This window comes from Triticum aestivum, chromosome 4B (genome assembly GCF_018294505.1).
Source record: "Triticum aestivum cultivar Chinese Spring chromosome 4B, IWGSC CS RefSeq v2.1, whole genome shotgun sequence".
Classification (NCBI taxonomy): Eukaryota; Viridiplantae; Streptophyta; class Magnoliopsida; order Poales; family Poaceae; genus Triticum; species Triticum aestivum.
In genome coordinates, this window is record NC_057804.1 from 72,051,662 (window position 1) to 72,056,676 (window position 5,015).

At 45.4% G+C, this 5,015-nt stretch overlaps 1 long non-coding RNA gene across 3 annotated transcripts; it reads right to left on the reverse strand.

The window, feature by feature from the left end:
* Window positions 1-9: 9 nt before the first annotated feature.
* On the reverse strand, window positions 10-2,794 carry LOC123094458 (uncharacterized). Of its 3 annotated transcripts, XR_006445835.1 has the most exons (7): window positions 2,651-2,794; window positions 2,079-2,199; window positions 1,566-1,987; window positions 1,270-1,469; window positions 724-1,082; window positions 488-647; window positions 10-199 (listed from the first exon to the last, which is right to left on the reverse strand). It is a non-coding gene; the product is annotated as an uncharacterized lncRNA (long non-coding RNA). The 3 variants fall into 3 exon arrangements; XR_006445834.1 differs by having other exon boundaries at window positions 724-1,469; XR_006445836.1 differs by having other exon boundaries at window positions 724-1,472.
* Window positions 2,795-5,015: the final 2,221 nt, after the last annotated feature.

Genomic DNA, 5,015 nt, shown 5'->3' on the forward strand with positions numbered 1-5,015 from the left:
TCATCAGCTCGAAGAGGCAGATGTCCCCCTCCCGCAGGCTGTTGTCGCTGGCAAAAGAAGTCCAGCCTGCACGTATCCTCATGGCACCCGCCTTTTAGCGCATCTCATCATGCCATATCTGGCTCTTCCCCGCCACCTGAAGCACCAAACTCCCGCTCCCCTTCCGAAGGTACGTGGCAGAGTACTTTATGGCAAAGGACTGTTTGTTCATATGCACACAGAATATTGAACACATTATTAGAATAAACATGCAAACTTGCAATCATGTAGAGAAGTGGTAGGTTGCAAAATTTCTCTTGATACAGTGGATGACTGGTTGAAACATATCTCCCCCTAATCTAAGTTGGAGAAACTACTAGTACTACATCCCATTCATGGTCATGACGTAAATGGGCAACTGGGGATCACAAATGTTTATATGGACTGATTTCTCTCAAAAGAAAATAACTGTCAACTCAAAATCAGAAGAATATTTTTCTAGACTTACTAGGGAGACGAGGATACTGCTCCTGGTCATGACTGCGATGTAGATGTGCAGATCTGACCCGATGGCTTCAAGTTTCTCCAAAATTTTCCCCTTGGCATCATGTAGGGTTCTTCGTCACTGATTCCATGTTCTTCATGTCCCAAAGAAGGGGTTTCTTCTCCTGAACAAGTTTTCACATGTATCACACAGAAAGATACAAACTCTTTGGGTGGTAATACTTCTGTGAACTACCATACCGTCATTTGGTTCCTCCTTGATACACAATGTTGGAGCATTCTTTTTGCTTGTCAAACCATTTTTACCGGAGGGATGATGAATACTTGCTTTGCGAAGTAGATGGACCATCACTTTGAATGTTCTACCCTTACGATTAGTCATGGGCTGAAAGACGCACAAATCTCCCTCCAGTAAATGATTGTCACGGGCAAAGCCACACTCCTTAAGATTGCAACGACCTCCATCAGATTTGACACGGAACTCACGGTACCATTTCTTGCTCTGCTCAGGCAGCTTTAGTTTGATATATAGTCTGGTTTTTGTGTGGAAAGTGTGCGAGTGCGTAATCCTTGGGAATTACGTGATCACAGAAAGACGCCTGAAACCGATCCAAGTTTTAATCATGAGCAATAATACTGCAATAAAAGTGAAATCCCCCTAAAGCATGATTTCCACTGTAAAGCACGACGACATATTGCAAGTGCAACAAAAGAAAATTCACCAAGTATACTGAATCTACAAAGAGTGTGCATCTTCCACTGTTTTGGTCAACTTAATACTATTACCAGATCAGGATATGGTTTGACACTGAGCTTCGTCATCATAGCCACAAGCAGAGGCATTTCAGGTTGAATTTCCTGGGCAAGTGCAAATATATTGGCCTCATCTTCTTCTGTTACATAACAATTCCCTGATAACACATAAAGAGGCGTTGGGAGCGTCTGATCATCGGATTCAGATGACTCATGCTCAAAAGGACTGTCTTCTGCTGTAAAATAGTTTCATGAGTAAGGGTGGGTAACTGCAGTAAAATGGTACCGTATAATGTGATCAATAGTTACAAGTCAGTTGTAAAACTAACCTGACGAACCCTTCGAAGGATAAGATATCACATTTTTCTTTGCTCGTTTTCTACGGTGATCGTGCTCGTGCTGACGAAGGAGTATTACCATCACTGAAACTGGTCGAAATGTCTGCAGAATTTGTGCTTGGTTCTTGATCACTGGTATTGGTCAGTATGCGAGCACAGGACACCACTTTCTCACAACCACTAGAATCAAAGACCGCAACCTTGAAGCGACAACTTCCACGGTATCGGAACATCAATGAGTCGTTCTCTACTATATGATTGGCATCAACAAACGCCTCCCACCCAGATCTGAGTAATGTTTTGTTCTTACGCTCAGTAATTCCAACATCGTACACATTACCATTGGGGGCTTCTAGTTCAATGGTTCCTGACAGCTTCCATCCGAAATAGTTCACAAAGCTCTCTGGTATGACCTGCAAAAAATTCAATTGTTACTAGTGTTAGTTTAGAATATGTCTTATTGCTACCGGTTCAATGATCAAGGCAACCCACCACTGAGCTTACCACGCTATGCCTAGAATGACTATCAATCTGCGTGAAGAAACACTTGACCTTTCCATGCAAATGAGCCCAGTATCTCTTGCAGCACTCACAGGAATTGCTCATCTCGCCGCCTACTATTGTCCTGTAAGCAGAAAAACATAGATTAGGACTGGCAGCGAAAGAAAATTTTGGTATCCTCTGCAGCATTTTTTACACTGCAACTACTCATCAAGCGCCTTTTTCCCAATTCATGCAGAACAACTGCTTGTGGTATATTAAGATAGAATCAAGAAACAGAGTACAGGGAGTTTGTACGGTTGTACCATCAACATCAAGCAAAATTACAGGGAATTTGTACAAACGACCAGCCAGAGATCAAGCAAAATTATGAACGCCTAAATGCCTAGCCCCTGCACGCACCCATCAAGTCATCTGATCTCCAACAAGAAAGAAACATGTATAGTTTCCTTTGTCTAAGCTGGGAGCAGATCTTGCTGAGCCCAACAAAGGGACTGAAAGAAAAGAAGCAAAATGCACATGTAGGGAAGGAGATAAACCAAAGGCCAGGCAGCAACCAAAAGCCAAGGACTCACTGCAATGCAGACCGGAAGGGAGTAGTACTCAAGGCTCACAACGCTGATGTGTTGCTGGAACTTGAAGAAGCAAGCATGGATACCACGGGAAGGCGGAGGAGGGAGAGAAGAAGCGAGTGGAGCCACCGAACGGAACGCCTGTAGGATGCCCTGATTTGCCCTCTCATTCTTTGTCTCTGCTGCTCTGATGGGATGGGACTCTACGGCCCTAGGATGGCACTGTATCACACGTCTAGTAGCCCGGTCATAGACTTGTAGGCCGTCTTCTTTTTGAACCTTGTAGGCCCGTCTTGGACAAGCGGGGAGGTTTGGTCAAAACGTTGGCAAAAGAGAAAGTTGGCGGCAAAATTGACAATTTTAACCTGTGGACGCAATGAATTCATGAAATGAACTGGCCCTACAACTATTTCACGTGCCTGACCTTTTTGTGTAGCGTCCGACACGCGGGCGCTACACCCAACGGTGCAGCGCCCACCTCTGGTGTGTTGCACACCTGTCCACCGTGGCAGCCCTGGGCCCGCACCCAAGCAGTGCAGCGCCTCTGAGCTAGGCGCCACACATGTAATGTGCAGCGCCTAGCCCTTAGGCGCTGCACTGTCTGTTACTAGTTGGTCGGGCCCCCCTCCTCCACTCCCCCCACACACCCCCACCCCACACACAGCTCACCCGAGATCTGCCCCCTCTCCCCCTCTCAAATCCTTTCCCAAACCCTACAAATTTAAAGATTTTGTCCGTGGATTTCGAACTCAAACCCTCCCTCAAGGTAATCTTCTCCGATCCCCTTCTTTTGATCCAAGTAATGTTAACAAATTGCTCATTTGTTGCTAGTTTGGGGAAACCCTAGTTTTGTATGGATCTAGAGATTTGCATTGATATGTGAGATGCTTGTTTGCCAATTTCCTATGATTAGGCTTGTTAGTATGTTAAGGTTATGGTTGTTGTTTCATATATATGTTGGTGCTAGGGTTAGGGTTTCTATTCTGTGTTAATCTTTGGATTAGTACTCATGGAAGAAATGTTACGTTGTGTTGTTTGAATGCTTATAGGGATGGGAAGAACATGTGTGTTTGTTCATCATGGGGACAAAGACGCCTTCTTAAAAGGCAATATTGAACCGGACCCGGATGAGGTTGGCATGGTGTTTGATAATAGTCCTAGCTGTGCGGAGCTCTTGCAACAAGTGAGGAAAGATTTGAATTGGATGGACCCTAGTGATATTGTTGAGTTGGAGGGAAGGCATAATGTAGGTTTTGGAATGCACATCCATTGGAAGACAATGCATGTCAACTCGGAGCAACGTTGGGTTGCACACAAGGAGACGGTGGCTGAATCACTAGACAAGGCTCTTGAGTTATTTGCAATGAAGAAGGTTGATTCAAGTTTGCATTTGGACTTGAACCGGGACCCCTCCCCTTTGGTTGCTAGTAGCCCCCCACCCTTGAACCGAGATGAAATTGTTGAACCTCATATGACCCAAGAAGTGAGGCCAACATTGAGCCCTTTTCCAAACAATCAAAATGAAGCTTTGCAAGAGGAGAATGATGAGTATGCGGACGATGACAATGAAGTTGATCTCCATGACAACAATGTGGGTGATCTCGACAAATATCATTTGCAAGAGACAATGGACCATTCCATCCCTTATTCCCGTGGCTATGCATCGGATTCGGATGACGAAGGTCCCGATGAACAAGTTGATGAGGAGGGGTTCACGGCGAAGGAGGCCAAAGGAGGCCGAAGGTTTTGAGAAGGTATTTGGTTGGGATCATCGGACTACATTGTTCAAGGATGTTAGTCTCGCGGATGAAGCCGTGGTAGATGGTGGCCAAGGTATATCTCTTGGGGTTAGTCCAAGCTCTCACCGTGATTTGAGTGATGGCAAGAACGGGATTGCTAAAGGGTCTAAGTTCCAAACCTTGTTGGAGTTGAAGATGTGGCTCAACAACTACTCGGTTACGCATTATCGTCCACACAAGGTGGCGCACTCGGACGTCAATGTTTGCTACACGGTTGCATGTGCATGTGAAGATGATGAAAAATGTTCATGGATTGTGCGTGCAAGACCATGGAAAGGAGGTCCCACTTGGCACGTAGTGAGTTGTGTGGCAACTCACATGTGCCGAGGCAAAAGGATGGATGGCAAGGTTGTGTCCCAAGACCATAGACAACTCACATCCGAGTTCATCGCTTACAGGCTCTCCAACTCAATTTCCACACTTCCAACAATGAGCATCCAACATATCATTGACCTTGTGAAAGCCATCTTCCATTACAAGGTGAAGTACGGGAAGGCATGGAAGGTGAAGCAAGCCGCATTTAAGATGTTGTATGGTAGTTGGGAGGAAGCATACAACCAAATCCCTAG